We start from the raw sequence: 26030 nt of genomic DNA on the forward strand, positions 1-26030 counted from the left end.
GTAATTTTTGCATTTTTAGTAGAGATGGGGTTTCACCATGTTGACCAGGCTGGTCTCGAACTCGTGACCTCAAGTGATCCACCCGCCTTGGCCTTCCAAGGGGTTGGGATTACAGGCGTGAGCCACCGTGCCCGGTCTGTCTGCCTCTTAGTTAGAACCTGTGCATTTTATGTTTTAAATTTCACTTTTCTGGGTCAGAACAGTAGTGTTTCTTTTTCGTAGTGTTGCTATGAATGTCCTTTACGATTAGGAGACTGGGTTGACTGCCCACTGGAGAGTGGTATCACTGGGTCAAGGTCACCATCTGCCCCAGCAGCGTCCAGAGTGTTTAGAGTCTTTCCTGGACGTAGACACCCTTTTGTCTGACGTTCAGATAAAACCAATCACTGCATTCAGTTTATCAAAGAGGTCAGAGCTGGGAACCGTTAGTGCACATCCACCTCTCCCGAGGGTGTTCACGCCTCTTCCACGCGGGGCTAGGCTGCTGCTGAGCATGGTTCTGCTGGCTGTGGCTGTGGCCTCTTTCCTCAACCACAGCCATCGCAGGCCTGCCACAGTTTTTATTCTTCTAGAAGAGAATAGGCAACACAAGAGAAGCAAGGTATGTTAGATATGAAACCGTTAAAAATTATTTCCTCAAACATTGTATATATTTTTTGCTCACACCTAATTTGATAGCCATTTTAAAAAGATTAAAATGAAAAAAAAAATTCCCCTATATTAAGTCTTTGAAAGGCATCCAACTTAGTTTTCATACAATTATTCACTCTTTGGAGTCATACTTTATTGGTTTCAGTAATGTGTAACAAATGCACCAGCATAAACAGATTTAGGAGCAAACAGCAGCTTCGTAATTATAGTTCAGCTCGTGGGGCCCAGCTGTGGGGGTGCAGCCTGTGCCTGCCTGTGCACCAATAGGGCTGGTCACCTTGAGCATCTGGGAGTGTCTGGGTAAGTGAGGTCTGGGCAAGGCAGCATCCACACACCTGCGTAGTTCTCACTTTGTCCACGTTATCCGACAATGCCACAAAATTATCAAGTAAGTGTTCTCCAAGCGCATATTCAGTTAGTGTTTGGAAAGTGCATAGGTACCTCATACAGCACCTTTAAGAGGAGCTAGGAGCCCAGGAATGAGAGCGGGTGTGAGACCTGTACTCTCTTTGCATAGATAAAATATGCATGTGCATATCTGAGGCCAGAAAGTTAGATTGGGGCCAGAATGTGGAAGTCCTTACCTGTGGGATACTAGGGAACCACTGAGGGTTTCGGAGAGAATCGTGTCTCTGATGTGCGGCATGCCGTGGAGCCGGGGGGTGACAGGGCAGGCTCATGCAGGGCACTCGCCGTGGCCGGAGGAGGATAGAAGGCAGCCAGTGAGCTGAGCAATTCGGTGCCTGGGTCAGGAGGGGAAGAGGGAGTACAGGAAGGCGGATGAAGCTGCGAGTCTGCACCCCGAGGTCGCCGTTGCGCTTTGCCGGAAATCAGGAGAAGCAAGTGTGGACCTGACTCAGAAATACTTAGAGACACCACTGCAAGCTGCAAGTTTGGAAATACAGGAGGAGGCTTGGGGAAAATCTGGAGCAGGGAGCATTTGGGAGCCTCTTAGGTAGAAGTGCAGGTCAAGTAGCCAGAGTGTGAGGCGTGCATGTCTGGAGAGAGGAGGCCAAAGGAAAGCCCACATTTGGAAATGGAGGAAGGGTTGGAAGACCCAGAAAAGGCCCTGCTTAGAGTCCAGAGAAGAGCTGGATGGCGCAGTTCACGAAAGCCCAGAGCCGAGAGTTTCCAGGAGAAAGTCCCAAGTGTTGCTGAAAACCAGGGGGCAGGACTCCAGTTGGAGCCTGTGAGGGGAGCCTGGCGGCCCTGATCCCTGAGAGCAGCCAGAGCCTGGGTGTCATGGTGGAAGTGGGTGGGAAGTGAGTGCAGGAAGCAGGTGGAGATGGTCCTTCAAGGCCTGGTGCTTCACACAGGTAGCCAGCTGTGGACCGAGACACAACTGGAGAGGGGTCTGAACCCAGAGCATCTCCAGGTGGAGGAGGGAGCCAGGAAGGGCAAAGGTATCCGGAAGAAAGGTGGCAGGCATGGAGCCAGGTCCCCAGGGAGGCTGCAGTCTTCTTTCCCTGTTCATGGACTGGTTGTTGGTTATTTTGAGTTCTCAAAGTCGTCCACTCGGTGCGGTCCAGAGAAAGTTCCCAGGGTCTCAAGCCGGAGCAGGCCTTGTGCTTTTCCGAACACTGTGCGTGTTGACTCAGGGTTACCGCCAATGGCTAATTCTAGCGTGTCTTTTGTTGAAGTCTGCAGAAGAGCCTCAACCAGCACCGGCTTTTGAAGAACTTAGAAAACTTGTGTTCTTCTGATTCTGGGATTTTTGCCTGAAATGCCTCGTATATTTTTGGCTAGGTGTTGTTAGCACTTGTGTTACAGCATTTGGAGCTCTGTATTTTTGTGATGTGCTAGCTGTGAGGATGTTTAAAATTAGATTCCTAGAAATCAGGTTATAGGAGCTCTCGGCCATGCTTCATGGGTTATGTTTTGACCCCTCATAGTGGACCCCGTTGCAGTGGCTATTCTTAGTATTTGTGGAACACCTGACTGGTGATGCTAGGAGAATGTGATTTGTTTTCTTTGTAAGTCTAAAGTCTAATGACCTTGTAGAGTCTTTATACCCATCTCTTATAAATCAGCTTTAATATACTTGAAAATGTCCTCATTGTGCCCTTGAAAAGCAGGCTCACATTTTAAAAGTCATCCTTTTAAAATCCTTTTCTGCAGCCTGTGCCCTTTGTCTGTTTTGTTACCTTCACTGCAACATCATGAAACAGGGACAAGGGCTAGAATCTGTTTCATACACAGAACTTGAAACAGGGACAAGGACTAGAATCTCTGTTTCATACACAGAGCTGAACTGTGCTGAGCGACCTGCTATGCTGACGTCTGTTTCTGTCATGAGAGGGAACCCAGGCCTCTTGACTTTTCCTTTTGTACATTTTCAAAAAGAATATTTTTTCCTCTCTTGGGTCCATTCCATTGTGGGATTCTCTCCTAAGGCTGTTTCTTTGCGTTCCATTTTGACAAGTATGATTTAGTTTCCGAGATGATGAAAGGGCAGTGAAAAGGCCTGGGAAAGAGAAAGCAGGAAGAGAAGGAATTATCTCATGATTTCAGTCAGAAGGAAATCACTCAGACAGAAACGCTATTCCAAGTGGGTCAGATCCCAGGAAGTGGGATTGAATAAGTGACATGGTATCGCACTACTCTGTTTTACATTCTTGCTGTTGCCAGGGGTAACGAAAAGAACGAGTATATTCATTCCGAGGTCAAATATATATCTTTGCTGACTCTGACTATAATTAGCAGAATTCGTTCAGTTCAAGTTTGAGAATACCTTTACAGAAGAGGGTCTTCGTGCCCATGTGCCTATTTCTATTTATATGTTCACACGTATTGGAGTATAAATGTGTGTGTGCTGTGTGTGAGACCTCATTATTTGAAACAAGAAATGTGCAGTAGAGCTTATTAATTACGGGAAGGTACATTTGGGGGATAAACCACTTTGTTTAGAATTGAATAATGGGGTCTTTGAGGGATGTATATAAGTATGTGTGTTTGCATTTATGTGTATGAAAGTGTATATTGCATGTATATGTGTTGTGCATGTATGTGTGCCTTTGCGTGTAATGTACATGTGCATGCATGTGTATATGTGTGCATGTGTATTTGTGTTGCATGTATGTGTGTGCATGTGTTACATGTTTAGGCACGACTGCACATATGTGCAAGTAGGCATGAATGGATGCTCATGTGTATATAGTTATACATGTATATTTGTGCAAGTTATGTCTACGCATTTACATATGTATGTGTGTCAGAATGTGTACGTATATGCATGTGTGTTTGAGTGTTGTGTGTATGCTTGTGCGTGTGTGTTTGAGTGTTGTATGTTTGTGCGTGTGTGTTTGAGTGTTGTGTGTATGTGTATGCATGTGTTATGTGGTGGTATTATGTGATTATGTGAATGTGTGTGCATGTGTGAATGTATGTATTGCATGTAGGTGTGCGTGTCCATGTGTATGTGTGTGTGTGATATGTGTCTGTGCATGCATGCATGTGCACATTTGATTTGTGAATCCTCTCTGGGAGGGGCATGTTCCTGGAGACAGTGCGTGGGATCCTCCGCTGTCCTCTCAGGGAGAGAGACATTGTGAAAGTTCGAGCCATTAGGTAAACATGCCTGATGTTCTATAAAATATATATTTAAATATACCACTGGGGTTAAATATATGTTAAATGGGTGCAAAGCTGTTATATTGCATTAAAAGTCATGTTAGTACTTCCTGGTTAAAGGCTTTGTGAATGATTTCCTGTACATGGGACATAATACACCACACAGAATTACAGCGGGTCAATGGTATTTGCCAGGAGGTCTGGCTTATGATTGGTATTTCTAGTTGCAGACATGCAGGTTGAGCTTTGCTGGACTTAGAGGAGGGTCATTGACTCTGCCCACTGAATGATACCAGCGTCTCTGCTGCTCCCTTTTTCTGCCGGCTTCCCAGAGCTGGGACAGCTGCTCTCAGAAGCATTGTACTTTTCTCTCCATAAAAATCTGCAGCATTTGTTAGCAGTCCAATAGCAGACCGAGTGGCAGGTCCAAGGGCAGGTCCAGCGTCAGGTCCAGCATCAGGTCCAGCGGTAGGTCCAGCATCAGGTCCAGGAAGAGGTCCAGCGGCAGGTCCAGGGGCAGGTCCTGGGGCAGGTCCAGCGGCAGGTCCAGTGTCAGGTCCAGCGGCAGGTTCAGCCAACTTTCCACATGGCCCATGTGAAAAGGTACCTTCTCCCTTCCATTTTTTAAAGCAGTAGTTATTAGTAGAGCCTACTGCCATTTCTCCTTGAGCTCCTCACAGTGGATGGTAAGCATTTGCTTTATTAAAGCAAAGTTCTGTGCTCTTTGTGCTAAGTCTCCTCTGCCTTTCTGTGAGAGGCTAGAATTGGGATTGACCCTCAGCTGTGCCAGAGCCTTGGTACCTGTCTCAGTTCTGGAATCTACTCTGTGCTTGTTGCCTCCCATCCACCGACAGCCGTCTGTCTTCCTGTCACTCCTTCAACACGGAGTCCAGCAGAGTGCACACAGGTGAGCCTGTGTGAATGCTGGTTTTGTAGGATCTTATCGGGACCTTAGTCATCTTTTCACTAGGAAACCAGACACTGCAAATGACTTAAAGAAAAGCCCAAAGAAGCCGTATCAGTAGAATCATAGAGACAGAATCCTACAACCATAGGAAATGGCATTGATTATCATGAAATGTGCATTTTATGTGAGGCATAGTAAAACATCACATTTCTTACTGGGTAAGAGCTTGGAAAAGAGATTATGAAAGTATAACTGACTCTACTCTTGTATCGTGGAACATGGTAAAATGATGCAAGGTATTGTATAGAATGGAACAAACAGAATAGAATTATATAGAGTAGCGCAGAATAGAACAAATAGCATAATGTTATATAGGGTAGCATAGAATAGAAGAAACAGTGTAACATTATGTAGTATAGTATACAATAGGAAAAATCATATTACATGGTCTAGAATAGAACAAGTGGGATAGTATTGTAGAGTATTCAGTTGAACTAATGACGTAGTATTGCATAGCATAATACAATCTAGATTAGAACACACAGCATAGTATTAATATTACGTAGTGTGGTGTGGAATAGTAGAGTCGCATGGCACAGAACAGAGAGGATAGTGTTCTGTAGCACTGATGCAGGAGTTTTGCTCTTTAGCTCAGCTGGGTCCAGGTTCTTGTCTCATGACCAGGAAGAAACAGGCACGGGGACATCGAAGAGTGAGTGCAGTGGAACTCGTTAAGCTAAAAGTTAAGCTCTCAGCGAAAAGAGGGGTCCTGAGAGCAGGTTGCTGGTCGCCCCCTTCCCAGTTGACTACAAGGGCTTTTATATAGAAGCTGATGGGGCTGGGCTCGCTGTCTAAGGAGCAAATATCTGGTGGTTTCACCCCATTCCCTCGTGTGCATGGGGACCCTTAGTCTGCTGTGAGCATGTTTAGGCGAGCCCCCCGTGCAAGTCCCCCTATCTGCACAAAACATGGACTGGAGGCTCTCTGGGACCCTTCCCTTACTGTCTGCCTAAAGCAAGCTGGCTAACTCCTTTCTGTATAGAAGAAAATAGAATAGAATAGAACAGATAGTACAGTATTTTATAGTATGGAATGAAGCTGTAGTATTCTATCATAGAGAATGGAATAGTATAGAATAGAACAAACAGATCGTACTAGTGTAGTATAGAATAGTAGCCTCATGCAGCACGGAGCAGTGTTGTGCTCCCTATGTACAGAGTGTAACCACCAGGAGAGCGTTCTTCAGTGGGGCGTCACTGGCCCTTCATATTTCTTTGGTTCTGCAGAAATGAGGAGAGGGAGTTAAGAGAGGGGGAGGAGGTTGGCTTTCTTACTTTTAAGGCGCTCATTACTTCTTGGGGATCATTTGATGGTCCCCTTTGGTAGTATTCTGTGAAGCAGTCTCTGTACTCTGTGTAGGGTGAAATGTGGGGCAGTCTGTGGACTCTGTGTAGGGTGAAATGTGGAGCAGTCTGTGGACTCTGTGTAGGGTGAAACATGAAGCAGTTGAGAAAGGATGAAGTCAGAAGTAGCTCAGCAGAGATGCACCAACTCTTACCTGGGAGACTGTGGAGCAGTCTGTGGACTCTGTGTAGGGTGAAATGAGGTGTTTTGTGTGAATTGTTGTCTCATGCCTGGCACATGGCAGAGCCTCCGTGGATCTTGCCGTCGTGAACCCTCTGATAACTTCTCTACAGTGCCCTCCACACTATAAATACCACACATTGTGGGAAGTCCGGGCCTTTTCAAAGGCTGGGTTTCATTTTAACAAAATTGGAATGCTCTGCATATTTGGAATGGCCAGATCATCCTGCACTTTTGACTTCACCTGTCCAGCTAGGTACACCTCCCTGCGTGCTGCCAAGGTTTACGGCGGAATTCCCTGACGCCACTACCCTCACTGCCTGCACCTGAATCTGCTGTGGGGTCATTTCCTTATGGGACTTGTCTGGGGACCTCCTGAGGGGTGGATGGGTCAGGACTGGGTTATCTGGGGAAGGTGTTCATGGCATTCCTGGTTGCAGTCTGTGTCTCTGTTGGAAGAGATGCTTTTAGCACATCCGTTAATCCAGACGTGATTAGCAAGGGGTATCTCTCCCAGGTAAGAGTTGGTGCATCTCTGCTGAGCTACTTCTGACTTCCTCCTTTTTTAAGTCTGTTACAAAGAGAACTTTGGTTTCTCAAGGTTTAAGAATTAATGTCAAAGAGCAATTTAGTGTTCTTTTTGAGTCACCAGCCTTGCTGTGGATGATCCATGAGTCCTTGGTGGTTAGGGCCACAGCACAATCGGTGGGCCGTCTGTTCCCCACCCTGGTGGATACTTTCTCACCCAAGGAAATGTATTCTGTTAACATGTCTCAATTAGAATATTTTAGTAGGAGACAGAGTTATGGCTCTTGTTTTAATTTGTAATAGATGATTATTGTAGCAGGGTCAAGGTTGAGACTTGCAGTGTAGCTCATGGAAAACATTGATTAGAAACACCCAAAATATATCACCAGCTTTGTTGCTGCAGCTCCAAGGGACTAGGAATGCATATATATTTTTTCTTTTGTTATTATTTATTATTTTTATTTTTGAGACAGAATCTTGTTCTGTCACCCAGGCTGGATTGCAGTGGCATAATTTCAGTTCACTGTAACCTCTGCTTCCAGGGTTCAAGAGAATCTTGTGTCTCAGCCTCCCAAGTAGCTGGGATTACATGTGCCTGCCACCATGCCCAGCTAATTTTTGTATTTTTAGTAGAGACAGGGGTCTCACCGTGTTGGCCAGGCTGGTCTTGAACTCCTGACCTCAAGGGATCTGCCAACCTTGGCCTCCCAAAGTGCTGACATTACACACATGAGCCACTGTGCCTGGCCGCCATGATCATTTTAAATGTGGCACGGAATATCTGCCTTTTTTTTTTTTTTAAAGAAGTGCAAATGTTACCTCTCACACCTCTATTCTGTTGCTGGCCTGGGCTGGCCAGCAGGGTTCCCAGGCTCGAGGCCATGTCTGAAGTGTTGTTGGACAGTGTGGATCTGTGACCCCTTGGTGTTTGGGGACGTGGGGCACCCCGAGACACCCACAGTCTTGCGAGGGCTTACGGCTCTGTGTGTGGCTGCTATGAGGCAGCTTTCGGTGGGGAGGAAGGAGAGCAGAGCCCATCTGTCCTGGTGCGGAAAATGCCCAAGAAACTAAAGAAATGGTACAAAAAAACATTATCTGCCCTGGTGCCATTTCTGTTAAAAAAAAAAAAAAATTCACTCTGAATGTGGTTCTGTGCTTGAGGAGGATAGAAAATACCTGGAAAGGCGCAGAAAGTGTTCTTATGGTGTCAGCGCCGGGAAGTGGGATGGGAGGCTTGGGAGTGTGTGCAAAGGAGGAAGTGGCATATTTTATTCTAGTTTATTTGGTAGAGCAAGTGATGAAAGTGAAGCTTGAGTGATCAGAGCAGCTCGGCCTGGCCATGGGTAGATCCCAGCATGTCCCGCCTCCCGCCTCCAGCTGCAGCTGTTTCTCAGTCACAGATGAGACAGGTGGCCTGAGGCTGTGGGCCGAGGAGGGGCAGCTCGGTGTCCTGAGCACCTGACTGTCCAGGCTGCTCATGGGCCAGCCTGAGGGAAGGGGCGGAGGAGAGCTGGGAGGGTGCACAGTGCGTCCTCCTCCCCCGCCCTGGGACTGAGGTAAGCCCAGGCTGCTGTCAGGATGGAGGAAGATGCCCTCAGGGCGGAGGAAGAGGCCGATGGAGTTTGGTCAGCAGCCAGTGTGGTCTTTCCCACAGGGGATACGCAGTGCGCCAACTAGCAGGAAAACACTCTGCTTTAGTTTTTAAATTTTGCTCATTCTCTTTATCGTGCTGGTCATGATAAGATTTGGATATTGTTGGTAGGAATCAGTGTCAATTGCATACAGTTGACTCTTGTCCAACACAAGCTTGAGCTTTGCGGGTCAACTTATAGGTGGATTTTTTCAACCAAACTCAGGGAGAAAATACAGTGTTCTGCCACGTGAAACGCATGTTGGCGGGCTGATTCTTTGTACACGCAGAAAATACAGCGTTCCTGCCATGTGAAACGCGTGTCGGAGGGCCGACTCTTTGTACACGCAGGTTCGGCAGGTCCACCTGTGGGGCTTGAATGTGCCTGGATTTGGTGTCCATGGGGTCCTGGAACCGACTCCCTGAGTCCAGCGAGGCTGGCCCCGGGATCGACTCCTTGAGGACAGCGAGGCTGGCCCCGGGACCGGCTCCCTGAGCACAGCGAGGCTGTTTCTAGTAGCAGGTGGTTTATTTTGTGTTTTCCCCATGGCTCCACACCCCGTTCTCAGAGACACGGCTGTCACAGGGGGACCAGCTGGGGCAGGGGAAGAGTGGAGGGCACCTGGTAGAAGTGGCCGTGGACTCTCTTAGGAACGATAACCGTGACACCTACTGTAGACGAAGATGTTGTTGGTCTGCACTCTTCTCGTGTTGGTCTGGGGCATACAGTGGCCGTGGGCTGGTGTGGTCCACAGCCCCGGGCTCCGTGGTCCCTGACCCTGAAATCCCATCCGGTGCTGTGTCACCTTGGGCCAGCTGTCTCCTGAGGGGAAGGGAACAGGGAACAGCCCTCCCCGCATGGCCTCCCCAGCACCACCCACCCCCAGGACCTCCAGTGTTGACCCTGCTGGGGGCTCCTCTCTCCTGGGGGGACCTTGTCCCAACAAGAGGACTCCATGGGCTGCAGGAGGTGTCGAGCTATTTTCTCTCCTGGAACTGGGTTGCTGGCAGCTCCCAGATGCAGGAGGAAAGGCTCAGAAGTGCCTTCATAATAAGGAGTTGTTGACGTGAACTTTGGACAGCAAACACTGCTTACATTTCCTTTTCCATTTTGATGCGTTAATGGTGTGCGGCAACACCGTGACACACGGGGATGCAGGTGATGGGTGACCCTCCCGCAAGGGGGCCATGCACCTGTTTGATAAGAAGGCATGCTTCTCTTACTGCAAATAAAAACTTTTAATGGTTTTCTGCCAGAAAGACCCTGTCCTTTATGTAGGATACATAGCGGATCATTTGGCAAGGGATTGGGGATTTGGGGTTAAACTAAAAACAAATTAATTTCATTTTGTAGCACTCTGAACCCATTTGAGTTAATTATTCATTGAGAATTTGAATAGCACACACTGTTCTGACTTCCAATTTCCCCCTAATGAACGGCATTTGCTGTAACATGACAAAACCCTTAGTCTTAGAATTACTGGGTAATGTGGAAAAAGTCAAAGTTGGTTCTCTGTTGTTTTGCTTTAAGGAAATTATATTACTTTGCAGCCACTTAGTTTTCTCCTTTCCAGTAAGAAAAATTGCTTTCTTACTACCTGAAAATTCGTGAAGGTCAAGGGGACACAGGCTGCAGTGCATTAAAAGCCACCATCAAATGTGGACGTGGACCGAGTTTTCCCCTGTTCTCTCCCACCATCAAATGTGGACGTGGACTCAGTTTCCCCCTGGTCTCGCCCATCATCAAATGTGGACCTTGACCCAGTTTCCCAGTGTTCTCGCCCATCATCAAACGTGGACGTGGACCCAGTTTCCCCCGTTCTCTCCCACCATCAAATGTGGACGTGGACCCAGCTTCCCCCTGTTCTTGCTAACCATCAAATGTGGACTTGGACACACTTTCCCTCTGTTCTTGCCCACCATCAAATGTGGGCACGGATTCAGTTTCCCTCTGTTCTTGCCCACCATCAAATATAGATGTGGACCTAGTTACCTTCTGTTCTCACCCACCATCAAATGTGGGTGTGGACCCAATTTCCTTCTGTTCTTGCCCACCATCAAATGTGGACATGGACTCAGTTTCCCTCTGTTCGTGCCTACCTTGCCACCATGGCTCATTTCACAATCACTCAGGAAAGGAAGAAACATTATTTTTAATAGGCATAAAGGCAGTTGTTTTTAACCTAAGGAACAGGACATAATTCCAGCAATGGAAATGACCAGCCGAGTGGGTCTGTGTGAGGTTTGGAAGAAAAAAAGTATTTTAACTTCCCCTCTCTGTGTGTGCCCACCTCCCCCAGTTGAGAGTCACAGATTTAATTACTTTAATTTTGAGCTTAAAATAATGTGACAACCTAACAAAAGCTACTACAGTCCTATAAAATTCTACGGTGTGTTTGGTTTTTCAGTTGCTTTTCTGAATATGGTAAATGAATGCATTATGAGTTGTTATTTTAGTAATTGCTGTAAAAATTAATGTATGTTATAACCAAGTGTTATAAAGTTAATTTAGCACCAAAGTAAAGCTAAAGCTGCATTGATTTCCCAGTGTAGTTGTGCATAACAACGGCTCCATGAGGCAGGCGCTGTGACCCTGCAGTCTGGTGGGAGCAGGTGCCACCTGGCTGGTGCGTTCGCTGCCCGTCCCCTCTTGCTGCCAGGCAGCTTTGCAGTTTCCAGGCTATGCGGGAATTGAGGCCGGTGGTCAGTAAGAGACGGTGGGGAGTTGGGTGGTGCAGGTTGACGTGGGGTGGAAGGAGGCGTGGAGAGCCTGGGAAAGGCTGGACAGCAGCTCCGGTATCTGCACAGGGGGGCAGGGTGCAGCGGCACGGGACAGTGAGTAGCTCCTGGAAACAGCCCTTGGGGTTTCTATAGACGAGTCTGTCTTCAGCTCTGCACCCCTTTCCTGCTGAGTCCGGGTGGAGAGTGGAGGCGTCGAGCGCTTGTTTCTCCAGGTGAGGGCCCATCGAACACAGCCAGTGTTTCCTGGAGTCCCCTCACCTGGGAACGTGCCCCTGCTCTTTTCAGAACAAAAGAAATCTTAGTTAAACTTGACACATCACCTTTCCAGAAGGTGTTTAAGTCTGTATGCCTGTTAAGTCACCTAACTTTAAAGAGTAATGATACAATATGCTTCTTTTTAGGGGAGAAAACCTAGCTGATTTAAAAGATAAAATCAGAGGTTGGGGTCGCAGCATTGTGGAGGAGACTTGGTTTATGTCCTAGTGGGCAGCAGTGTTTCCTCAACTATGGTGTTTGCTCTATTATTACATTACAGAGGTGACACTTCAAACATAAGGAAATGGAAGTCAAAACAGCCCCCCCCCATTCAGAGATAAACGTTATCAACATATTCATGCACTTCCTTCTGCTGTTTTTGCTCTTCACTTTTTATTTTAAGGCCACGTTTGTAGGATGGATATATAATTGTTTATGGTGACTTTAAAAGCACCTTTCTTGCTAAAAGGAGTATTTTTTCAGTCTGGAAAATTTAGACAACATGTTTTGTTTAAAAATTAATTATAATACCACCGTGAAGTCACCAATGTTTTTATACATTTTCTTGGTCTCTTTATGGACTTAATATATACAATTTAACAAATTGGAAATAACGTAATTTTATGCGTAAAATGTTTCTTGGCATTAGAGATGGAGCAGAGAGGAGGCACAGGGCTTCCCGCTGGCTGAGGTCCTCCCAGGGTGTGACCAGCAGCCTCCCAAGTTTATGGTCTGCACGGAGTAAGATTTCTAAATTGCCTTACACCACAACCCCTGCAGCCATGCATCCCTTTGATAAGGGGGTGTACTCTGATAGATTTTTCAAGACAAGAGTTTGCTGGATCTGAGGCTGTTTCAGCTGCTTCTGGAGAGGGCAGCTCTGGGACGTTTGTGCCAGCTCTCCCTCAAGACCCCACGGATGCCACATCCTCATCTTTTGGAACCCAGTGTTGTAGAGGAGAAGTCTGAAGCCAGTTTGATTTTTGCTTCTTGGTAGGAAACTGATGTTTTCAGGCTTTTCCCCTTTATTTCCATAATGAAGATGATGTCCCACCTCATCCAGAGGTGTGTTTGTTACCTTGTCGGGAATGTCCAGCCCTTATGTCCCCCTTCAGGTCCTCAGTCCCTTTCTCAACTTCCTCGCAATCCTCCCCATCTCATCCATCTTCACTGTAATTCTGTTATTTTTTTCATTTTTGTGCTCACTTTCCCATGCGACTTTTGTTCTTGTTTCACAGATGCCCGTGCCAAACTTTATGTCTGGGTCTCGAGGGTCGTGTTTTATTCTGTCTGCCTCTGCATGTACTTTTGAGAAGTGGGGTTGGAGGTTGCCCCCCAGGTGCTGTTTCAGCTGGACCTGCCCAGACTCTGTGAATTGGGGGCGTCGGGCAAAGCCCATGTGGCTCTATGGTGGGCCGTGTTGCTGAACCGTACATCTGAGGTTTGGGGGCCGTGTTTCATTCTGTCTGCCTCTGCATGTACTTTTGAGAAGTGAGGGTGGGGGTTGCCCCCTGGGTGTTTCAGCTGCACCTGCCCAGACTCCCTGAAGTGGGAACGTCGGGCAGAACCCGTGTGGCTCTACGGTGGGCTCTGGTGCTGACAGAGCAAGAAGCCGCACTCCCAGGACGTGCTTGCAGCTGTGGGCAGGACTGGGATTGTGACAGGATCATTTCCTTCTCTAAAATACATCTCAACTGTTATCCAGAGGGTTGGCTGCAGGCTTTCAACAGCTTCACTCTTCTTAGTGACCAGGAGACAATTCACTAAACAGAGTTGCTGTCAGAGTTTAATTAGGAATTTCTGCGAGTGGCTGGCGGTACAGCTCCCTCTGCAAGCCTCCTGCAGCCTCCCCGTCCCCACTCTTGGGCCCAGCCACCTGCATTGGTCTGTGGAGGCTGCACATTCTCTGTTCTCCTAAGGGGCTCCTGGACTTCGGGACAGCCTTGGTAAGTTGATGTGTAACTCCCAGTCTCTTCTCTCTTTAAGTAAGTACGTTCATGGAATCCTGATCTTCTAAATTGTTTCATCTTTGTAAAACAGCCACAGTTTCCTAAGCCACCTTGTGTCTGAATGTGAATCACTTGTTATTTTTCACTGCAGAATGAACAGAACTGGAATCATAAGATTTAGAAGGTGATGAAAAGACAGAGGTTAGCGTATTCCATTTTCTCACCTTTTCCTTACACTTTTTCCTTAAATGCACCCCTCGTATGTCTGTGAAGTTCTTCCCAATTCTGTAACGTCACTCCATCCTCAAGTGGAACATTTGTGAACAGTAACAAGTATTGATGTGTACACCTCTGCAACCCAGCTGGAATTAATGCTTTTTATTTATGAATGGATGGTCATCAGATGGCCAGAGGGATTCCCTGTGAATTGCGGGGGTCCTCATGCCTGCTTGTGAGTGACATGCACATGGCGAGGGCTAGGGAATCTGAGTCTCTGTGATTCGAGTATTGACATCATTTACGCAAGGCAGGTGGATGACTCTTTGAGCTTTGCATGCTCCCGGGTGGCACAGCACAGCTGACATGGAGTGGGGCAAGGGCTTGTTCCACGAGTTTCTGTGTTTTTCTTCTTGTTGTTGTTGTTGTTATTTTTTTTGAGATGGAGTCTCTCTCTGTCACCCAGGCTGGAGTGCAGTGGCGCGATCCAGGCTCACTGAAAGCTCCGCCTCCCGTGTTCACACCATTCTCCTGCCCCAGCCTCCCGAGTAGCTGTGACTACAGGTGCCCGCACCACGCCCTGCTAAATTTTTTGTATTTTTAGTAGAGACGGGGTTTCAGTGTTAAGCAGGATGGTCTCGATCTCCTGACATTGTGATCCACCCGCCTAGGCCTCCAGAAGTGCTGGGATTGCAGGCGTGAACCACCGTGCCTGGCTTGTTTTTGTTTTTTTGAGACGGAGTCTTGCTCTGTCGTCCAGATTGAAGTGCAGTGTCATGATCTAGGCTCACTGCAACCTCCGCCTTTCAGTTCGAGCAATTCTCTTGCCTCTGCCCCCCTAGTAGTTGGGATTACAGGCATGTGCCACCATGCCTGGCTGATTTTTGTATTTTTAGTAGAGACAGGATTTTGCCATGTTGGTCGGCTGGTCTTAAACTGTTGGCCCCATGTGATCCGCCCGCCTTGGTCTCCCAAAATGCTGAGATTACAGGCATGGGCCACTGCACCCGGCCCTGTGTTTGACTCTTAAATCTTCTTTTTCTTTTTAATATTTCTGTTTCTGGATGGCCACTCAGTGGATATGGAGGAAGAGTTCACAGATGTCCGTATTACATTTCTTACTTAAATTAGCCTCCCTTGAACACTGCTATAGGGTACAGATGCATGAAGGGCTGAAAGGGTGGTTGCGTCCCAGTAAGTGTGAGCGTGGAGCTGGTCTGTGAGACCCCGGTGCCAGTGAAGGCACCCGTGTGAGATGGCCTGGGATGGGGGTGTGCAGAGCTCTGACCACAGCACACACCCTTCAGCTTTGATGTTTCAGGCCATTGCTCTGGTCATCAGTGAGCAGAATGTCTAACAGCAGTGATATTTATCACTAGCTGTGTTGGCCAATGTGTTAGGAGGGTGAACCTGTTTGACTTAAGCTGTTTGACGGGTTTGCATTTAAATAGACAACCGGTGACCTGGTGCCTGGACGCTTGCTCTGTGACTTGCCCTACGTGGCTTCTCCCTCTGGTATGCATTAGATGAGATGGGCGTGTTTAGGGTGGTGTGGCCCTAGACTAGAGATGCAAACCCTGCCTCACCCCAGATCTGCCCCACCCCAGTGTGACTTTTGGAGGTGGAGGCCCAGCATCTCACCTGCCCTCCAGGTGGGCCTGAGGATGCTGAGGTTTCAGAGCACTGCTTTGCTGGCACTCCAGCAAGTCCTGCTTAAAGAGGCCAGGATCTGAAATGGCAGGTTACCAAATTGTATAGCAGAAAAATAGAAACGTTTCCTTAGAATGGGCGTAGGAAGAAAAATGATTTCCTTCACCATATCTGGAAAAGATTTCAAATTAGCAGGCGCTATTTGGAATTATTAGTGGTCTCCTGTATTTCTTATGTTTTTTTGTTTTTTCTTTTTTCTTTTTTTTGATACAGGGTCTCACCCTGATGCCCAGGCTGGAGTGCAGTGGTGCAATCTTGGCTCCCTGCAACCTCCGCCTCCTGGACTCAGGTGATCCTCTCACCTCAGCCCCCTGAGTATCTGGGACTACAGGCATGATACCATACCTGGCTAATTTTTTTTTTTTTTTTTGTAGAGATGGGTCTTGCTGTGTTGCCCAGGCTGGTCTCAAATTCAAGCATTTGTCCTGCCTCAGTCTCCCAAAATGCTTCTGTACCCCTGACCCAACAAGGAAGGACAAGAGGCGTGAGCCACACTCCTGGCCTCCTGTCTTTCCTTGTTGGAGCAGGGATGTAGAAGCACTTGCCGCAGCTGACTTGAGTATATCTCGTTTTGCTTTGTTTTCGTCACGGGTAACCTGGCAGTGCTGTGCACCAGTGCTGCTGGCCAGCTGTTTTTTCGATGGACTGGCAGAAAATCAAACTGAGACCCGTGTTCCTTTCTCCCTGGGTACTGACCAGGTGGGAGAGGAAGGACGTTATCTGAGTATCAACTTCATGAGGGCTGGTGGGGAAACGTCAACTTTAAGGTGCCTGGGATCTAAGGCATGGAACCCAGAGTGCAGTGGAACATAGGGGATGTAGCCTTGGGAGCAGAGACGTGCGGGCCAGTGCCCTCGTTCCTGGCGGGTTCTGAGTGCAAGAAAAGGTTAGTGACCCAGCCGAAGTCACGGAGCAACCTGCCAAGACCTGCCTGGATGTACGGCTGGCATCCGTGCTGGCCCCAAAACTGCCCATTTGGGGATTCCTTGCAGTTTCAGACCCACCTAGGGATCCTGAGAGCGTCCAAACCATGACCTCAAAGAACGAGGTGTTGCCTTGAGATCCTCCAAGGTGAGGGTAGGAATTTTTTTTTTTTTCAATTAGCAATAATTTGTTGTGAATGATCTTGGACCTATTTTCCACTTCTTTGTATAGGAAGAGAGACAGAATAAAAAGTCTCAATGTGCCAGATGCCATGTAATGAAGTCGTGGGGTTAACATTGTTAATTATTACATAACATCACGTTAATTGGAACATATTCACACAGCGTGTGCGTGTCCACAGCGTGTGCGTGTGCCCAGTCCGATGAGCACGTTGGGTTGGGGTCGCTGCTGGTTCATGCAGCCCCTCTGGGTGATGCTTTCTCTGTGACTTGCCCAACACCGTTGCTGCTGCCTCTGTTGGAGTTCAGCCTTGACCAGCCTTGCTGCCACCAGGTTCTCGGGGCCTGTGCACCCTCTTCCCCGCGCGCACCCTCTACCCCGCGTGCACCTTCTTCCTGGGGCACACCCTCGTCTCCGCGAGCACCCTCGTCCTCCGTCCTGCCCACCCGGGGTCTGCTGTGTGTTTCTACTCACCCCATGCCCGCCTCTTGCTGTGAGCTCAGTTTATTGAAGTGCGGTGAGAAACCAACGGAGGGGAGCAGCGTCCCAGCTTGTCAGGGCAGGAGGGAGCCTTGGGCATCTCTTCCCCAACTCTGGCGACCCACCCTTCGCGATGTAGTGCTAGGGAGAGAGGTGAGTTCTAAAGGTAAGACGGCCGTGATTTCCTGAGTCTTAGTTACCTAACACTGGGTCACCTGCCATGTCGCCTCATCGAAGGGCACCTCTAGAGACAAAGCAAAGCCTCTGGTGGCCGTGGGCGGGGTGGCCATGCCTGTCTGTGGGTTCTGTAGAACCTACCCAAAGCCCCTCCAGCCATGGGGATGTTCAGGCACTTGCCGCCTGTAGGAAGTGTGCGTTAGCCGCGTGGTAGGTGCGGACGCCTGGAGGGACAGGCACAGGCCCACAGGCGTGGTGAGTGTGGGAGATTTAGCCACGTGGGGACGTGTGGAGGGATAAGCACAGGACCACAGGCGTGGCGGGTGTGGGAGAAAGTGCACAGAGTGCCCAGCAGATGGCGTGTGGTCAGCGGAAGCCGTGAACACAGGCCGGGCTCGGGAGAAACATTTGGAAATACACTTTAAGCAACATCAATCGATAATGCTGCGATTTGTTTTCCTCCCGTGGTCCAAAACACGTTCTAGAGATGCCGCTGCTTTGTGTGTACCTGAGACAAGGGTCTAAATGTATTAGGGCCTTGATGTAATCTGTAAGACAGGTACAAAATGCCTATTTCAACGAGGCACTGAACAAGAAAGCGTGCTCTATTCAGTGCAATGAGAATGCTTCATTGTCATAAGCAAAGTAAAATGCCTCCAAGGCGAGCTTGCCATGTGTTTAATGACCTTGGACACGAGCCTCCTAAACCTGCCAGAAAGTGCTTCCAGTGTGGCTTCATGCAGTGGTTTCATGCAGTGGCTTCAGTGGAGAATGTGCATATGTGGCTGATACTGAGAGCTGCGCAGCACCCTCCTGACCTGACGCATCCCGATGTGTGGGCCATGAGCCGGGCATCCTGACCTGACAGGTCCGCATGTGTGGACCATGAGCCGAGTAGCACCCTCTTGACCTGACGGGTCTCCTTGTGCCCATTGTGGGACCTCCGTCAGTCAAACAAGTGACACTTGTGAAACTGAATGCCGGGAGGAGGGTCCAGGATTGCACGCAGGCTCCGTGTCTCGTCCTTCTGAGGCCTTCTGGGAAGCCAGGAGGGCAGTGGGGTCTTTTGCGTGTTTCCTCCTGGTGGCTGTGAATTTGTACCAATGGTTTTTTGCAAAAGGGCCCGGAGGCGGAATCAGACCCTGTCTTAGAAAGGATGACGTCTTCACGGGCACCTCTTTCCACCACTCTACTGCTCCTGTGATTTTTCAATATGTGCACCCTGCAGACTTCAGCCTGTTGGTGTCTTGGGGGAATAGATACCAGGATTGTTCCAATGTCTGCAAACCTGAAACAGGAATTTTTCTGCGTTAAGTTGGTCACCAAAATGGGAGGTAAGGGGAGAGGGGAAGGAACTTCTTGGCCTCATCAGCCCTTTTCTTGAAACTCACAGTCAAACTTTGTCAAATTCTAGATGATGGTGCTTTAGTCGATGCATTTATGTATGTTATGTCTTGTTTTCTGAGTATGGTGCTTCGAGAATTTAAATATTAAGGTGAAATTGCCATGCACGGTTAAATTGGCACCATAATTTGACTCTCTGTAAAGCCTTTTGGTTTTCTGTTAGAGTGACTTACCATTTTTTGAGTTAACTGAAACAAACTCTGCTGTCAGCACGAAGGAACCACTGTATAGTTAGGACATCCAATTAAATAGAATTCTCCTAAATAGAGCGTGCTCTTTTCATAAATTTTAAAAATTCATCTATTCATCAAACACATATTGAGTACTTATCACCCTGGTTGCTAGTCACTGTTCATATATATTTTTAAGGAATTACTTCCACCTAGCTCTGAAATAACATTGTATTTAGAATTTAGCCCAGAGGTGATTAAGCATGAACTTTTCTCAGCAGTCTTGTTTTCATTTTTACTTGATAACATGTTCTCAGACTCGGTGCCCCGCTGACATTACTGTGCATTGCCCCAGGCACACACCTGGCCGGCGCTGTGTCTCTGGGGCTTTAGAGCAGGAAGGAAGGGCTGCCAGGTGTCTGGCCCTTCCACGTTTCCCTGGGGGAAGGATTAGGCCTTGGGCAGGAGTCTTGGCTTGTCTTACTGGATTAGCTGGTGTCATTCAGTCAGCTCTGCCTTGGTGTTAAGCTCTGGACTGACTCTGACCTCTGAATGGCAGAGGAGAGGATGGCGTTTTAGAATCAGTCATGCAGACCGGGGCACCCAGCAGGTCTCGGATAAAAAGTGGTGGCAATTGATCACTTCCCTTTTTGGGAGAACTGTGTGGATTGACTCAGACCTCTTTCTTTTGATTTTATCTTGAGACTTTGCAGAAGCAAAAATGCCTTTAAAAAAAATTAAATTATGGGCTTTTGTAATGTTTGTGTCTCCCCAAGATTCACAAGTTGGAATCCTCACCCGCGAGGAGATAGTGCTAGGAGGGGGAGCTTTGGGCGGTGAGGAGGTCGTGAGGGTCTCATAAATGGGATTTGTGCCCTCAAAAAAGGGACTACAGAGAGCTCCCTCGCTCCTTCCATGGTGTGCGGACCCAGTGAGAAGCGCCGTCTATGAACCAGGAAGCCCTCACCAGGCAAACCTGTCAGGCCTTGACTATGGACTTCCCAGCCTGAGACTGAGACTGAGAGCTGTGAGAAATGAACTTGTGTCATTTGCCAGCCCCTGCCCAGCCTGTGGTGTGTTGTTAGAGCAGCCTGGGTGAACGAAGGCAGGTCGTGAATTTTCTGTCATGCTTTCTGGCTTCAGATACTTGCTAGGGAGATGTCACCATCTTACCCAGGTGGAAGTGTCTGGAATCAGACGTTCCGTTATGATTTGACCTTGTTCTTGCCCCACGCCTGTGCCGTTCGCACCTCCAGGTGTCTCGGCTGCCCGCGGCCCCTCCAAACGTTTCTGATTCGGGGTGTGGTGCTGGTCGCGGCCGTGCCGTCAGTGACCAGGAGTAGGAGCTCGCGCCCCTCGTGAAGCAGCAGCCTCACCCGCAAGCTGCCGAGAAGCATTTGACAGAAGGTGATCGCGCCTCGAGACTGAAACTTCCTGTTTACAGGGAATGGAGGTGCATAGTAGGGAATTTCATGATGGCCCTAGAAACAGATGCCTCTGGGGTAGGGGATATTCTGCAGGACAATGCAATGATCTTCTCGAAAAGTGAAGATCACAGATAAAAGGGGTGCGAGGCTGTCCCTGACTAAGACGGGGAAGGAGAGTCACTCAGCACAGTGTGTGGCCCGGATAGAAAAGACGTTTTCGGAACGATTGTGCTACCTGAACATAACCTGGACAACGATGCTCTGAAATCATTCTTGTCTGCCGATGATGGTACTGCGGCTGCAGAGGGGCCTTTATTCCTAGGGAACGTGTGCCTGAGGACTCGGTGAGGCAGCAGGAGCCTCTCACCTTCAAGTGGCTCCAGAGAAGAAACAAATCTGTCTCTCTGTCTGATCTACAGAGAGAGTGAGAAAGCAAATCTAACGAAATGTTAGCAGTTGTTGGAGCTCCACGTGGAGAAAACTTGACCACTCGTTGTACTGTTCTTCCACTTTTTAAATATGTTTGAACATTTTCATAATGAAAATGTGGGAAAGTAAAAATAAATCTGGAAATTAGAACGGAAGTGAGCCCAGCCAAGTGCTCTTGGGTTCAGCCGGGAAGAGCCAACGGTCCGTTGGTGTTCTCTCGACTCGTCGTGGGGATTTCCTCCTCCTGGGTTCACCACCTAGTTTTCCTTGTGATAGTTATTTTATACATAGCTATGAGCATAGGTGATACTGAAAACACACGTTTAGTGTGGTTTGTCATTAAGAATTTGGAGAACTGGCTAAATAAACCACTTGTACAGAGTTGAGATGAGCACTGCCTGCCTCAGCGTCTGTGGTAACAGCTTCATTTGGGTGCAGAGCTTGGCAGAGGTTTGAGTGACTCTGTCTCGATGGTCCTCTGTGAGAGGACAAGGTTAAGCATCACCACCGAGGGCCCTGTTGAGCCTCTGGGCTGGAAGTAACCTCCCCCTGGCTGGTGAGGCAGCCTCTGGGGGACTTTCCTGACAAAGCCCTTCACTGAGCTGCAGTTTGGCCATCTCTGCCCTCACCTCCCCGACTGCAGGGCCTCGAGGTCTCACCACCTCCAGCCTGAGCACCCAGTGCCCAGGGGCAATTTCCCACCTTCCCTGGGGGCTCAGGATTCTGGCTCCCGGGGCAGTGCCTGCAGCTGGGCCCCTCCTCCTGAGCTGGGGGTAAGGCTGGCCACGGCCTCCTGCTATGTCCCACTGGCCACTTCACCGCAGCTGCAGCCCTCACTGGGTGGCCCCTCCTGCTTCTGTTGGATGAGGAGATGCAGGCCTTCACCGAGGCTTCCTGGCCTCGCCCCTGCTGGCCCCAAGGCTGTGCCGCTTCCCCCTTCCCAGCCCCTGGTCTCTGTACAGTGTCTGTCCAGGATGTCTGTCCATCTGTCCTTGACATTCTGTCCAGAAGCAGCCACTGTCATCTTAGTTTGTGAGGGGCGAGCAGAGCCCAGGTGCGGTCGATGTGGAGATGCTGATGCACTTCAGTGTGCAGGGAAGTGAGTTCCTTCATATCTACAGCCTCTGCACAGCCAGCTGGGAGCTCACCCCATTCACAGGTGGATGTGCCTTGTTTTTTGGCCCAATCACCTGCATTAACTCAGAAGAATCACAGTTCCCTGCTTTTCTGTCTTTCGTGACCGTCCACCTCCCTCCTCTGCCTGGGGCTGAATGGTGGGGTCTGTCGTGGGTTCGTGGGACCCTCTGTTCTTGTGCGGCCACCAGGAACTGTTATCCGGGCTGATTCCACAGGAGGAGTTTGGGGTGAGCTCCTGAGCGAGGGTTGGGAAGACTGACGTCTGTGTAAACCTTGCTTATTCATGGTTATTCCTCTCAGTCTTCTTAAATTGTGAAAAATTGGGGACCATTTTGAAATATGGATTTAGGTATGGATTGGTGAGGAGAGAACGTTGATCTAATTGGGTTTACGTTGTGTGTGATAATTTTACACTATCCTTGGGAAAAACTGAAGATGTTGACAGGGTCATGAGAATCGTTTCTTTCTTTCTTTCTTTCTTTTCTTTTTTTTTTTTTTTTTTTTTTTTTTTTTTTTTTGAGATGGAGTCTCACTCTTGTTGCCCAGGCTGGAGTGCAATGGTGCAATCTCGGCTCACTGCAAACTCTGCCTCCTGGGTTCAAACAATTCTCCTGCCTCAGTCCCCCAGTAGCTGAGATTATAGGCGCTCACCACCACGTCCAGCTAATTTTTTGTATTTTTGGCAGAGATGGGGTTTTGTTCTTAAGGGCATTGTTCATTAAGTATTAATTGGTGGCCTGCCGTTGAACTAATGTTAGTGTAGTGCTGACATCATCAGCCATGGCAGAAACTTACTTGGCATCCCTGGAAAAGAGGGCAGGGAAGCATAGTGCCCTGACACCACCTCATTCTCCAGTGCTACTTCCAACTCTGAGCTGATGGTCATTATGAGTGGATCTGCCCTGGACAATTAGTTTAGTGCAGGTGCCTTGGACAGTCAGGTTAAAAGTAACAAACCGCCACAAAACTCAGGTAATAAAATGTGAGGAGAGACATGGGGCACCAGGAAGGGGTGAGGCCTGTCTCCCTGTGTGCCATCTGTGTGGAGCCTCAGTACCTAGGGGACAGCGTTTACACAGAGCCCCAGGTTTTTATGAGCATTTCCCTGAATAAAATGTCACTTGTGAGCTGCGGACTGGGAGGCTTTTTCTGATGATTAGGTTTCGTAATGTGGGATCATCAGTAGGCAAGGTGGGCCTGAGGGCCATAGGATCTGGAGACTGTCCAGGGCTGCTTTCTGGGGATGACAGGCTTGTCCCTTCAGCAGTCAAGACACCAAAGAGAGTCTTTCTGAGAATAAAAGAGAGAAGCTTTTAAGGGAAAAAGCAGTTTCTCTCTCTGTTTGGGAGTTGAGTGCATTTTCCTACATTTACTCGGAGATGTTCCTTGGTTCCCACCATGTGCCATCGCCCCGCTATGGGGTAGGGTCACCCCACCGCGTACCTAACCCAGGAAAACTCCTCTGCAGTTATTTCAGAGGCTGTGTGCATTTCTCTTGCCTCAACGGGTAGAGTGAGTTTTTCTTCCTACTGTTTTTAGTCAGTTTTCTTAATCTAGCCTGTTACTGGGATAAGTTCCAGAGACGAGCAGTTTTAAAAACAATCTGTACGTTGCGTAGAGAGCAGTCCACCTGTAACCAGTTTGTTCCTGGAGGTACCGCAGTGGCCTTGGTTACGCGAGGGCCCCGTGGCTCAGGATGGGCCGAGGAAGGAGTGCGTGAGCAGTGGGCACTGGCCGGAGGCAGGGGAGGCGTGGCCACCTGTGGCTCGAACTCCCCCCATCCACTCTACCGCACCGCTGGGACGTGAACATTCTCACCCTGGACGTTTTGTCTGAATGTTCAGTGCCCAGGCTCTTGGGTACACAGACGGCCCCGGGTTTTATTTCAAAAGGGTGTCGCGAACAGTGAAGTAACCCACGTGCCTAAGCTTTGATTGACATGAAGGAATGTAGAGGCTGCTGAAATCCTGGTCATTTTAGAACAAAGTATTTTATTAACAGTTTTCTAAAAGAAGGAAATCATTAAAAAATTGATCCCTGTTGAGGTAGAAGGATCTCGTCCTCATGCTCCTCAGTTCCTTCCAGAATCAGCTTCCAGTTCAGCTGCAGAACAGGTTCTGGTGGTGGCTGGAGCAGCCCAGGCAGGTGCCGTCGGGTCTAAGTTCACACTGGTGCCCGTGTGGTCTCCAGTTACGGTGCTGGCCATGGAGTCTGAGTTCACACTGGTGCCTGCGTGGTCTTCAGTTACAGTGCTGGCCATTTGTGCCTTTCTGGGAAGTTAGAAGGAGGATCATTTCATCACGTCTCTGTCCTCCCACACCTGATCTATGCTGGGCCACCGTGAATTCTTCCTTTTAACTGTTTCTCTCATCACGGGCAACACTGGTGTTCTGTGGTCAATGTTTGCCATTTCTGAAAACGGATTCTGTGTTTCTTTATATAATCACCTGGTCTCTTTTACGAATTTCGCTTTTCTTTGAGAAAATCATCGTGCTTTTATCTCTTCAATCTCAACTCTGTTCCCTGACACAGGCTCTTACCAGCTCGAAAATTAAAAGTAATCTTTGATTATACTTAATACTTTCTAAAGTTTTCAAAAGTTTATCAGCATGTGGGTTACTGAACATTGACTGTTTATTTAATGGAAAATTAGATTCTAAGTAGAGTATTAGAGTGAAAATGATCTTTTGATTTTATTAAAATATTCAGGTAAAAATATTAAAATGCCTTCGCCAAACTTCATGCCTGTGTAGCGTGAAAACATTAAGCTGCTCTCTGCTCCCGGGAATGCATGAGTAGAGTATGTGTTTGAAAGCGTCATTCCAGTCTTAAGTTTTAGGTATTCTTAAAGGGGTTGGCTGGAGAAGTGACATTTAGCATTGAGTGAACGTTTGACAAAGATTTGTCTCGATATAAAAATAGTTAAAAACAATCTTTAGTGTTTCCTGTCAGGGTTCACCCATTAAAGAATGGTCTTGTAAAAAACTCATCGAGAGTGTCGGCGCCCAGAGGTGCTACCTTGCCCACAGTTGTGTCATCTGCTGTCACCAGGCGACACGCCCAGCGTTTAGCTGCACGTCAGATGTGGCCACGGGGCCACAGGACATCCCTGCGGAAGGATGTTCTTATGCAGATTAATGAGGATGGAGACCGCTGCAGAACTGTAAGCCCCCCAGGGGCTGACGGAAGCCTGGGAATACCCGAGACACCAGAGTCGCTGCTGCCCTGGGTGGAAGGAAACCTGCCCTGGAAGATGGGAAATGCAATAAGGAGAAAGTACCAAGGTACATGATGCTGTGAAAACGGAGATGTTTTAATTAAATTAACAATTAAAATCATTTTAATTATGTGAATTATTTGAATTCATGTTAGTTCTTTTTAGGAAATTAACACTTAAAGCAAGTTTGTTTTCTGAATTGTTTGATTTAATTGAGTCAGCACAAGAGTTAGCATTGATATCTGACCCTCTTCCAGGGTTGGGGCAGAGGAGATGGGGGCAGAGGAGACGGGCCTCCCACCCGCTTTCCCCTGGAGCTCAGCCAGAATTTCCCATTGAGGAGCCCTCAGCTCCCTGAGAGCCAGGAGCTCTTGCGGAGAAGCCGCTGTCGGCATGCCACCCGCTTTGATGGCCCTGCTCTGCCATCCCTGCGCTCCAAGGGCCAGACCCTGCCGCTGCCTGTGCCAGACGGGTCTCAGGGAGGTGCCAGCCAGGGGTTATGCATGGCGGGGCCTGGGCATCGCTGTCCGGATTCCGTGGCTGCCGGTTTCATTCTCTCGCTGTTTGTCCCCCTAGCAAGACTCATGAGGTTCCTTGAGGACAAGACCCCCTCCTGCCACCTGGTCTGTTTCCTGAACGTTCTCTGCACCAGTACAGCCCCGGGATGCAGCCCTCGGGAATCAGGGTGTCGGCCATAGTAGGGCGGGTCGCTCTGCTGCGCACCATGATGGATGTTAACCGCT

General features: G+C 48.5%; 1 long non-coding RNA gene across 1 annotated transcript in view; it reads left to right on the forward strand.

Moving 5' to 3' along the window:
- Positions 1–25423, forward strand: part of LOC135966129 (uncharacterized) — a 43545-nt gene extending 18122 nt beyond the window's left edge. Inside the window, exon 2 of the long non-coding RNA XR_010579233.2 lies at positions 25023–25423. This is a non-coding gene — a long non-coding RNA (uncharacterized lncRNA). The remainder of the gene's footprint in view (positions 1–25022) is intronic.
- The last annotated feature ends 607 nt before the right edge of the window (positions 25424–26030 follow it).

This window comes from Macaca fascicularis, chromosome 11, assembly GCF_037993035.2.
Source record: "Macaca fascicularis isolate 582-1 chromosome 11, T2T-MFA8v1.1".
Lineage (NCBI taxonomy): Eukaryota > Metazoa > Chordata > Mammalia > Primates > Cercopithecidae > Macaca > Macaca fascicularis.